Source organism: Acanthaster planci, linkage group LG14 (assembly GCF_054643075.1).
Source record: "Acanthaster planci isolate LZ-2023a linkage group LG14, COTS_SCS, whole genome shotgun sequence".
Classification (NCBI taxonomy): domain Eukaryota; kingdom Metazoa; phylum Echinodermata; class Asteroidea; order Valvatida; family Acanthasteridae; genus Acanthaster; species Acanthaster planci.
In genome coordinates this window covers 4883286-4895693 of record NC_141790.1, presented here as the reverse complement: position 1 = coordinate 4895693, position 12408 = coordinate 4883286, and the positions used below count along the sequence as shown (strand labels likewise).

Sequence of the window (12408 nt, the reverse complement as noted above, 5' to 3'; positions counted from 1 at the left end):
AGAGTAAACTTCTGTATGTCAGAGGAAGGCTGCTTTTCCTCACTGGTCTTGAAAATCAATTTAGGCCTACGCATAATCAGCGTGAATTAGTAGTGACAGATTCCGCGTGCTCTGCCTGCGTCCTGCTTACACCGTTATTAGTGCAGGGAACGGAGATAAATGGCAGATATGGACTGCATTATTAATCACCATAACGACATCCATTTGTCTTCTTTGGCATTATGCAAAGGTTATGTTGTCAAAGTCCAGTGCTGTGGCAGCGGCGTGGAGTGAATGGGTGTCAATTTATTGAGTGGATCGACTCATTTGCATAATACAGACAATTATATAGCTTGATTCTATTTGGCTCAGCAGTATGGGCAATGGGGTAAAGCCACGTCAGATCTGATCAGTGGCACGGTTATAACATATTCAATGTGTGGTTTATTTTCGTCTTTGCCACAGTGGTATACAGGTTGTGCGTACAATAGTCCTGAAAAACTCAAAAGAGGCAACCCCATACCCAACTCTGGGAAAGTTTGGATATTGAATGTGGAGATCATTAAAAATTGTCGCCGAACGATAAATGAACGGGTGCCTATCGAAGGTTTAGATTTGTTAAGAAAAACATGGGATGATGAATAGTTATGTTCCACCCAGAATTGTCCGAAATAACAATGGAATGGAACAGAACAAAATTTTTATCTATTAAATTTTAGAGATGCATTACAATTATGAATTTGTACGTGCAGATTAGGCATAACATAGGGTATTTATTTAACAGTCAACCGTATGGATCACTTCCTAGCCTAAGAAAGTGTATTTTACTAGGTGGAATCAACCTTGATACGGTAAATTAGGCCTACGCTACAATAAATTCCTACCAAAACACATCCGGAATGCAAAAACTGATGTCTTTAAATCTATATTTAAGACTCACTTGTTTTAAACAATTTCGATTGATATAACTGCTCTTATTACTTATATTACTGATGTATCATTTTGGTCAATTTGTTAAGCGCTTCGAGACGTATGTGCAAATGCGCGATATTAAAACTGTATTAGGCCTATTGCTATCAGCATCCTCGTCGTCATGCGTCGTCCCCGTTGCGTTACCAACACAATGCCCTATCTCAGAGCACCATCCATGTAGTCGTTAAAACAGTGGTGGCCCATGGATGCATTCAATCGTTACCATCGTCGTCACCATCTTCCTTGTCGTCTTGTTACCAAAGACATTTCTCTTGTCATTAACAATGTTAATTTTAGTACTCACCCGGGGTCTTGGTATTTAGTGCATTGCGCGAGACTGTTACCCACACATGCAGAGATTATGGTTACAGATGGTAGGCATCGCAGCAGCGAGTCTTCAAAGCCACGATTTCAAATCATGTACATTGACATTCTGGTTGTAAACAAATTCACCTTTTCATGTAGACGTTCTTTCTGCGAAGATAAAATTACACATGTTTGCCGATAGTTGCTGCTCAGTAGTCACTTCATCAAATGCACGTGTAAACAGGTTAGAACCGAACTCAAACTGAAATTCTTGGACAAGATAATAAGATTTAACATTCTGCAATTGTTCTTTCATATAATTCTGGAAGACAATCGTCACAAGTATAAAGGTCGTTCCATAAACGGCCACCTCTACACAAAGCACACGTACATCATCGGATACGAGCACAGTCTGACGGGTGTGATGTAATCCTGTTACTGTTTAGTGCCATGTCAACTTACGGTTCAAACACTAAGCAAGACAGCACACTTCGGCAAAACAGGCCATAGACGCTAGGTATTTTTAAAGGTTATTACCATGGAAACGAGGATGCCAAGCGCTTTATTATTAGGATGAAGGGGAGATGCGTGATCAATCAGTTTCTTTGTCGTAGCTGTGCGCGCGTATAAAGACGAATTATAGCAGGCATAACATTATGCATCTTGTTGACACGTTTCGAATTTTGGTGAGGATAAATTACACAGCACTGTAGTACGGGTGCATTTAAACCTATTGTCACTTATGATCAGCAAGGAAATCATGCTAATGTATTTTTAATTCCGTTTTTATTATCAGTGATAGAGCTGTTTCGAGGATTCCAATTAGTATTGCGTACTTGCGTATGCTGGTGGACCTACATCCGCTGAAGCATTGGCCAGTATGTAGCCATTCCCGAATGACATCTGTTTTTACGAACACAGACGTACTTTCCCCGTTAGCGGTGGTCCTTGATAGCACAGTAAAAAGTCACTACGTACCAACTACCACGCTGGCGGATAAACTACACGTTTCTGATCAAAATGGCGTTGCTGTGTGTTGGAAGAAGAAAGGCAGCTCAACAGATGAGGGTAGGTTTGCAGGTTGCATACAATGCTATAAGCCTCATGTGGGTGGCGTGACCCAATGTGACCTAGGCTACACTTATACATGTAGTATATCTAGTCTGTATCAGTTTAGCTGTCTTTCTAGTTTGAACGTGGGCTATAATGCGAATACATAAATCTTCAAGTTTAAAGATCAATCGCATATTGACGTAAAGTGGTTACATGTATTTAACAGGTAATTGGTCATTGTTACCCATATCATGACTAACTTGGCAGCTTCTCTTCGCATTTAAGTTTATAAAAAAAAATCGTCATTTTGGGAGTTCAGTTCCAACGCGAGAATGCTCAGAGTAAAAAAAAAATGCGTTTATGATGTCATGATAATACGGCTCTCAATCCCCCAGAGTTTCTGTTGAGAACACAGCATTTATAGAATTCAGGATACAAGGCACTTGTGAACGACACTTTTAGCTGTCTTCGTCAGGTAAAAATGTGAGAAAAAAGTGTTGAAAAAAATTAGTTAAGGACATTCATACCCTGGATGTTAGTCGCAATGTAATGTAGACGTCGTCCAACCTGGGCTACTCTTTCACGTGTATTATAATAATGCATGTATCGCTACATAATGAACTAGGGAAATCTCTTGAATCAAACAATGGAAATAGTATATGTGTGGTCGACGCTTTCATGTTAACATTTAAGTTTGCTGAATATTCCCACTGCTCACACTCAGCTTTGATTTAACCTACTGCAGCCCGGGGATTTACGTAGGCTTATTAATTGTGCGTTTGTATGTGTGTATTTTTTTACCACGAAATCGGCTGAAAATGGTCGTTTCAGTATTCCCAGTCCTATTGTTTTGCACAATGACGCAATCATATTTGACCAGGGTCAGCTTGCTCGAACCAACAGCAGATCCTTGACAAAATTTTCGTGGGGGGGCATTTGGGATCTACTTTTAGGGGAGATCCTTTTTTTTAAAGGGGGCATGCTCCTCCTCCCGTATCCGCCCTTGACTCGAACCCTATTCCCATTTAGTCTCCAATATCGAAATTAATGAGGTCATACCCCGACAGTTCTTAAAACACAAAATTCAAGTGCCCACGGGTTCATAAGTCTGAAAACGTGAAATTACGGTTATCATGGTGTTGGAAACCTTCATGCCTCAGACCTCCAAGCCGAAAGGAATGTAGGTCAGGACTTTATTTCCAATTTTTATCTGTTTAAAATGTTTAAATAGCACAAACATTTTTGAGTGATACATTTTGCAGAAATATTATAGGCATAAAAATTTCTTTCTTTTCGTAAAAGTGACATAATGATATGAATTTATTCCTTCCCCTTACTAGATTTCCCAAGGAAAAAGCACTTCGAAAAAAGGGGCTTATACGAGTCCGACGTAATGACCCCATATCCAAGAAACTATGGCAGACGAAATGCACCTACCTTTGCTCCAATCGTCTCAAACGAGAATGTTTCTTCTATGGAGAGAGGATGAGGAAATTAAAGCGAGGGGCAGAGCCGACACTGTTTCCGTTGAATGAAAAAACAAACACGGTATGTAATTCAGATTTAGTAAGTCGAAATAGTCTTTGCCTCATTTATTTTTTTGCTTCAGTACAGGACAGATAACTCAAGGAAGGCTTTTGGTCCGCAGTTGAGCATAATTCAGGAGAATTTCAAAATCAATTTCCTTCTTTTAATTTAATCCACGACTTATACATTTTAAATGCTAGGTTTCGGCAAAAAGGAGCGCATTAACTTCCATTGTGGCTGATGCCCAACTACCCACAGCGACACCCACGCCTCAGCAACTAAACAAGAATATCCAGCAGGTAAGTGTAACATATGTTTTGGCTGTTCAAATAATTTCTTTGATTCGCATTTTAGGGAGAATGTCACTTTAAGTTCCTCTTTTATATTTGCAATTACTGGATTAATATGTAAAATTTACCCATGATGTAGTATTCAAATCGACACATGCCTTTTACAGATTGTAGGAACATGGCTATGCAAAGACCGTGGGTAGTTCGGTGAAGGAAATCAACGATCTAAAGAGTAAATTGAAAGCCACAAAACAAGAATGAGTGCCACAAAAAACGACTCAAGAGAAGAGATAGATGCCTTGCGTCTATGACTAAGAAGTTGGTGGAAATAAAGCTCATCAGCGAAGACCAGAAACGATCGTTGACAGAAGCATATTCCAGTATTTCCAGTGTACGTGAAAACAAATTTTCTAACCTGATGATATAGCAAGGGGGATCTTGATTCTCACATGAAACTTATTTGTCATGATCTTCTAAACATCTAGAATGTCCTTCCTATGCGATTGATACTTGAAAAGAGTAAAGAGTGTTTTCCAGGAAACCAGGAAATAGAAATATTTTTTTAAAATTTTACTAAAAACCCTGGAAATTGCATCTTTGGGTTGCAGTTTTAACTCATATTTTTATGCTTTTGGGGCCTTTATGTCAGTAAATATTTGCATATTCATGAGCAGAACTATGATGTCATGCAAGGCACTGAATCTCAATGTTGCACTGATTTCTGCACAGAAAATGTGTAGATATTTTTAACAACTGACACGGCAGATTTCATTTTCTTTGGCTAATTATTGCTGTGTACTTATATGGCAATAAGCCAGCGAAAATCCTTTTCACAGAAATGTTCCAAGATAGCAAATTTGGGGTCCACAATTTGAACATGAAAACACGCAACCTGAACCATGTCTTCCTGGATTAACATTAAAGCAAAAGCGCCCTCACTTGTCCGGATTGCTTAGTCAATTTTTAATGTTTTAAAAAGTGCACCGTTCAGTTCACATAACTCAAAAAAGATGTCAAACAGTCTTCATACATGGAAGAAGAGTACAGAGATACACTAAAAGTGACTCTAACAAGAATTCATTTCCTGGATCCTTTAAGTAATTATAGGTTTTCCCGCCCACCTTTTTAAAATTGGCGCCCCAATTAACGTTAGGCTCATTCAATTTAGCGCGAAATTGATCGACGATCCAGATCAACATTCAGTCAGCTAAAACAATCATTCAATTTAACTCCATTAGCACGCGATTGCAAATTCCTCTATTAAACAGCAAAGTTTGAGTCGCTATTTAGTTTAGAAAGCCCCAAGAACAGAAGTCAAATTCGTGCGGTCCCTCTGTGGTACTCGTAATAGGCATGCGATTTCGTGAATAGGCACGCATTTCTGACATCTGTGCAATGTTTTTCATCGAAGTCTGATTTACAAATTTGAAATGGTTTATGCTTGACTAATTTATTCAAATTCCATTATGAAGAAGAGGGGTTTCACTTGCAGAAAAAATCTCTCTCAGTACACTAATATCACCTTGATGGGAGAACCTCTTGTCAATAATGTACGTATTTATTTCTGCTTAAACGAGAAAAAGAAATGATCCAATTCTTCTTATCTGGTTAAATGATTCTTAAAACAATGACCAAATACTCAATCTTTTCAGCAGTAATCTTGTAATTTGTATTTTTCCTGCTTGAAGATTTATAAAAAGAATTTTTTTTACTTAAAAAAAATAACAACACGATATGATCCCCATAAGCATTTAACAGAAGAAAAGTATACACATATAAGTTAAATGAAAAGGTTGGGGATAATAACGATCCAGGGCAAATATCGCCAGCGATCAAGATGTCTCTGGAACTGTATACGTATCGTAATTATACCGAAACTCTTTTCTCCAGTACTTAATTTGAAAAGCTAACATTGCGAATATGAGTGCCCATTGACTGATATGAAAGTAAAATTTGGGTAGGAATCCACCTCCTAGTCACCCACGACGAAATTGAGTGACGGTTGTGCATCGTGAAATTGAATGATACTGTTACTAAACTGAATCCTTGAAAGGGCATGATTGGACGTCCACAAACGAAACTGAAGGTGCATAGTTTCTAAAATCAACCCGTGGGAGTAACGGGCTTCGAGAAATCGCTCGAATGTAAAATGCACTTTAATTAATGAATTTGGATGCAGTTTTAACTAATTCGGCCGGGAAAACCTATAGGCCTATTATTTTTCAATAATGCAGGACTGGATGGCAAGCAACCTCCATTTACCAAAAGCCACTACTTGTGAACTTCACAGAACCGACTGGGTGTAGCCAGAATTTCAGTCATCTGTCACCCCTACAGATACTTCAACTCTTCTTCTGTGAAGCAGTTTGGCAGTTGCTGGTGAAGGAGACCAACCGCTATGCAGATCAGACGCTATCTGCAGAATCCGCCAACACTCGGTGTACTTGGGTGGAAGTGACTAAGCATCACAAATGTGTCAGTACTTTACGCATCATCATAGATCCCCGAAATGGTGGAAATAAGTTTTCTTTGCAATTCTTGACATCTGTTTGGTTAATTTTGCTATCATCGTTTACAGCAATAGACTCGGGTAGTTTAGATTGTGCCTGCCCCCTTCAACCACCCCCAATTCCACCCCCCCCCCATTCCAATGTTGCAATGGATCGCTCTGGCCACGCACCAGCCTTTAACACAATGCAGGTTCCCGTCACACCCCCCATTCCTCCCTTCAACAACCCCCAATATCCCCCCTCCCCATTCCAATGTTGCAATGGATCGCTCTGGTTGCGCACCAGCCTTTAACACAATGCAGGTTCCCGTCACACCCCCCATTCCTCCCTTCAACAACCCCCAATACCCCCCCCCCCCCATTCCAATGTTGCAATGGATCACTCTGCAATGGTAGCGCACCAGCCTTTAACACAATGCAGGTTCCCGTCACACCCCCCATTCCTCCCTTCAACAACCCCCAATACCCCCCCCCCATTCCAATGTTGCAATGGATCACTCTGCCATGGTAGCGCACCAGCCTTTAACACAATGCAGGTTCCCGTCACACCCCCCATTCCTCCCTTCAACAACCCCCAATACCCCCCCCATTCCAATGTTGCAATGGATCACTCTGCCATGGTAGCGCACCAGCCTTTAACACAATGCAGGTTCCCGTCACACCCCCCATTCCTCCCTTCAACAACCCCCAATACCCCCCCCCATTCCAATGTTGCAATGGATCGCTCTGCCATGGTAGCACACCAGCCTTTAACACAATGCAGGTTCCCGTCACACCCCCCATTCCTCCCTTCAACAACCCCCAATACCCCCCCCCCCCATTCCAATGTTGCAATGGATCACTCTGCCATGGTAGCGCACCAGCCTTTAACACAATGCAGGCTCCCGCCACACCCCCATTCCTCCCTTCAACAACCCCCAATACCCCCCCCCCCATTCCAATGTTGCAATGGATCGCTCTGGCCACGCACCAGCCTTTAACACAATGCAGGCTCCCGTCACACCCCCATTCCTCCCTTCAACAACCCCCAATACCCCCCCCCCCCATTCCAATGTTGCAATGGATCGCTCTGGTTGCGCACCAGCCTTTAACGCAACATTGGATGGGGGGCGGGGGGCATCAAGTAGCTCCCAGAAATCATTTAGAGGTCTGGAAAGTCCATTTTAGCAGCAGAGTATAAGATGTATCAATGTAAACTCAATTTTTTAGACCAGTCTCAGAGGTTTTGTATTCAGGGTGTGAAATGAACTTTGTGTTCTATTCATACAACCCTATGCTTATTCAACAGCCTCATGCTATTTTCTTTTCTCATTTGCATATGGAATGTTTTTCTTTATCTTATAAGCTCTAATCTCTCTGAATTAAGTACAAGTATGTATTAGAAGTTATTTATGTCCACATTGATAATTTCAATGTACTAAGTTTCTTAAATTTCTGATATATCGTCGCTTATCCATTTTGTCAATTTCTATGTATCAAGCGCCCTTAATTATCATTGTAAATTTTTGTTAAGAGTACGGAATAAGCGTTTTCTTGAATCTTGATTTATTGTGTATGGAACTCATTCCCGTGATTTTTACTAGAAAAACTTAAGTGGTGTTCTGCTTATTGGATATCATTACTATTAGTCAATGGAGAGTCATTGCAAGAGTGGTCTTTCATGATCTCGACTGGTGAGGGCGCTATGCACTAAAAGTCGCTGAATTTTGCCTGGTAAGCAAGGGAACTCGCATGGGAAAAAAGTGTAGTATTAAAGGAACCCATGAATGACCAGAAAGGTCTTGGGGCTGATAGGGATATTATCTTGTTTAAAAAACGCAGAGAAAAAAGGGGTATGAAAAGTTGGGAAAACGGTCCATTTGTTCCCGATGGACAATATTTATTTCTGATAAGATAAAACAGAATTACTGATAAATGTAATTACTGATAAATGCTTGCACACTGTACACGCAGCGCATAGGCCTATAACCCCCCCCCCCCCGAAGCGCAGAGCTAGGAGAAATTGGGATTTTACTTTAACAACTCTTCGTGGTGCGTCAAAAGTGGACAACTAAAAACTTCAAATTCCCACTGGCAAACTTACTGTCATGCTCCAAAAGTAGACAACCCCATTTTCTCATTTCGTGTACTCGTAGATTTTCGGGTTTGGGGAATTTAGGCTACGTAAAGCATATTCAAAAGTGTGGAATTTAATTAAAGAAGTCTTCGTACCGCGTCAAAAGTGGACAACTTAAAACTTCAAAATTCCACTAGCAAATTTTGTTTGATGCTCCCAAAGAGGACAACCCCATTTTCTGCAAGTAGATGTTCGGGTTTTATGAAGTTGCACCACTACTTTTCATAAAACCCAATTTTCTGCTAATAGAAATTTGGATTTTACTTTGCCGACGGCGGGGTGGACCAAAAGTGGACAAGTTATAACTAGAAGGACACTTTCCTCCCTGCGTTGAAATGGAACGGTCTTAGGAAGATTGGCATCACCCGACCCTGAAAAAATAAGGTGGACGAAAGTTGCGAGGCTGCCAGAGTGACGACCCTTTGTACATATACATGTACATGTAGTTGTACTGCAAACGTGTGGAGCCGTCTGTTGACGGGCATCAGGCGTCATTTCCCTTGGTGTATGTGATCGGCCTTTTTCATGCAACTTGTATGTCCATTTAGCCGATTTTGTGAAAAAGACTGGACCTTCTTCACGTCAAGGATGTGAATTGTATGGGATTTATCGCAGGAGAGTATTATTCTATAGGAAATTATTGAAAATAATTATGTCCAAGACTGGTAAAAATTATGAACTGGTTATGGTGGAAGTTACTCGGAGTGGCAAAAGTGAACAACCAATTTTTTGATATTCAGATATCCTAAGATTTGCTATTCAATCCACCGTCCATGCATTTCACAGTACATGTATCTGATGACTGCCCTGGGACGTCACTTGCAAGTTTGTGTTTAAATTGCGTCAATATCTTTTCACGTTGTCACTTTGAATCATTTGTCTTCATACTAATGACCCAGGCCTCCACTCTAACTACCCACATGTTTTGATGACTTGAACAAAGATTTGAATGATAAATATTAAATTAAATCTTCGATGTCATATCAGTGACCGAGTGGTGTACTGGCTGAAAGATTATTTTCTTCGTGGCTATCCTTGTTATTGGAATTACTGGCTGAATACGTGTTTGGGAATTATTTCAGCAAATTCAAGTTTTTGAAACTCTTGATTCACTTGATTAAAAAGCACCTAGTTTCTTCTCTTGAGATGACTTTTCGATTACAACCTGTTTCGTTCCACAACAAATTCAATTATCCTACTGGAATGGACACAATGATTTATTCTAGCTATAACTTCGTTTAGGGGACATATCACCATGCGCTCATTCATTTAAATGGAAATTCCCGACGGCAAGCCACCACCGTCATTCGAATTACACTGTGTGCTGAATCGGAAGTTTGCGGTACCATAAAGGACTATCAGGCTTTGGATGGCTCCTTTCCTATTTGCAAGTTTCTCAATAGGAACATGGAGGAAGGACACAGAAGGAGTTTGAACTGCCCGGGCTATAACATCTGGCCGATTACCACTTTCTGGCATGCCCGGTATGTCCATAGCCCGAGCGCAGCGCGCGCCTTCTACCCACCAGCTGTTTTGCAACCATAAGCTCCCTTTGTACCCCATGATCGTCGCCGCAATTTTTCGTTGGTGATCTGCATCCCTAAAACGTTGTGTTCTGCGGTATAGGAAGTTGAATATTCATGTCATCGTTGGTGCTTGATATGAACCGACAACATCATCAAATGTACTGTTTGCGTGGTTGCTTTTACTAGGCTGTATACCCGAAGTGTTCATGTGCAGTTGTTGCCCTTATCGAACGCTTTCTTCTGGACTTCTTTTAGGAATAAATAGCGAAGCTGTTTGTAAGATTTTGTGTTTTGTTTGAATCCTTTTTTGGTGGCATTTGTACAAAGGCGTATTTTATGAGATTTCACGATCACTCCTTATGATGAAATAGCGCATTTTATTGCTAATGAACTAAGCTTTCCAGAAGTAGTGAACATTTTGTTGGCCAGTCTTAGCCAAATTCGTTCCAAGTCTTTGACACCGTGTATATTGGACAGAGGAGACTAGAATAACAAACTTTGCATGGATAATGAAAAAGTGTGTCAAAATTTTAAAAGTTTATTTATAATGGCAAAGTAGGTCTAATATCAGGAATTTTTCTCTCTCTATGTCCTGGTCACATCGATAGTTTGTATTTAATTGCAAGCAAAAAACTACAAGTGTTGCCAGGGTATTACTGGCCCCACTTGTCCAGCTAAGATGCAGGCAGCAATAAGGCATTTTTGGAATGTTTTCTATTATTCGTCAGACTCGGCGGCGACCATCATTGGACGCTTTGAAGTGCCTGAGTTACAACTCCTTCTGTGTCCTTCCTCCATGATAGGAAATCACCCACACTTTTTCCCCGAGCTGTGAAGCCATCCGCCGACGCGTCAGATGCAGACCATTGACTCTCTACCGTTAATGTTGGCTGCCCATCTTCCCAAGACCGTTCCATTCTGAGCGTAGTGAGCACAACGGTCGTTTCAGTTTTCAACTTGTCCACTTTGGACAACCCCGCCGTCAGAAAAGTAAAATCCAAATTTCTGCTACCAGAAAATTGGGTTTTATGAAAAAGGGTGGTGCAACTTCAAAAAGCCCAAACATCTACTTGCAGAAAATGAAAAAATGGGGTTGTGCTCTTTGGGAGCATCAAATAAAATTTGCTAGTGAAAAAATGAAGTTTTTAGTTGTCCACTTTTGACGCACTACGAAGGCTTCTTTAAGTAAATTTCCAATTTTTGCTAGCAGAAAAATGTGTTTTTGAAATTGCTATACACAAATTCCCCAAACCCGAAAATCTACTAGCAAAAAATGAAAAAATGGGGTTGTCCACTTTTGGAGCATGACAGTAAGTTTGCCAGTGAGAAATTGAAGTTCTTAGTTGTCCATTTTTGACGCCCCACGAAGAGTTGCTAAAGTAAAATCCAAATTTCTCCGTGCGGAAAATTGCGTTTTTTGAAAATGCTTTAGGCAAAGTCCAAAATCCCGAAAATCTACTGGCAGAAAATAAGAAAATGAGGTTGCCCACTTTTGATGCTCCATAGACATGTAATGAAATAAACCACATTACTTGTAATGCACGTATGATCCCGGTGTATTCTGTTGCTACCGCGGGGGCCGACGACCGACTATGTAGGGGCAGGTGTTACGTCCGGGGCGCCGACAAGTGGAATTGCTGCCCGCTTTTGACAGTGAGACAGAATCTATCCAGGAATATACAACCATGTCCCCGACAGAACGATCGCGCCGAAACGCGCAAATCAGGGGTTCAGTGAAAATGGAAGCTGTGGCCGCATCATTTCCAAATGTACGAAAATGCTTGAGAAGAACATTACGTACCGGGATCGAGGTTTCGAAGGTGGTATGTAAGTACGAGGGGGACGCGATTACGTTGCTTGACCCCGGTGGGTTTCAGAGCCGTTTCGCGCAGGATTGAAGATACGGCGTTGAAGGCAGCGTCTGTGATAGCCGCAGGGTAACCGCGCTGATGAAAGAAACCTAGCATTTCCTCCCCACGCGCAGAGAACTCAGCATCGCTACGACCAATCCTACGCAGTCGAAGAAACTGAGAGTATTAAAGGGGTGGAGTTCTTGCACTTGAGGGGGTGAGACGATTGGTATTGCAGGTAGCTGTGGGAATCTATGGGTTTGTAATGCACGGTTGTGCC

General features: G+C 41.2%; 1 protein-coding gene and 1 long non-coding RNA gene across 7 annotated transcripts in view; one reads left to right on the top strand and one right to left on the bottom strand.

Moving 5' to 3' along the window:
• The window catches only part of LOC110983231 (uncharacterized), a 40197-nt gene extending 37823 nt beyond the window's left edge, over window positions 1-2374 (bottom strand). Inside the window, exons 1-2 of one of the 6 annotated variants that reach the window (XM_022242316.2) lie at window positions 2236-2374; window positions 1256-1425 (exon numbers count right to left, since the gene is read on the bottom strand). The gene's annotated coding sequence lies outside the window, so the exon portion shown is untranslated. The other 5 variants (XM_022242314.2, XM_022242318.2, XM_087145527.1 and 2 more) reach the window with 5 other exon arrangements.
• Window positions 1642-7003, top strand: LOC110983232 (uncharacterized). The gene is made up of 5 exons (XR_002598695.2): window positions 1642-1774; window positions 2054-2325; window positions 3651-3858; window positions 4038-4136; window positions 6362-7003. It is a non-coding gene; the product is annotated as an uncharacterized LOC110983232 (long non-coding RNA).
• The last annotated feature ends 5405 nt before the right edge of the window (window positions 7004-12408 follow it).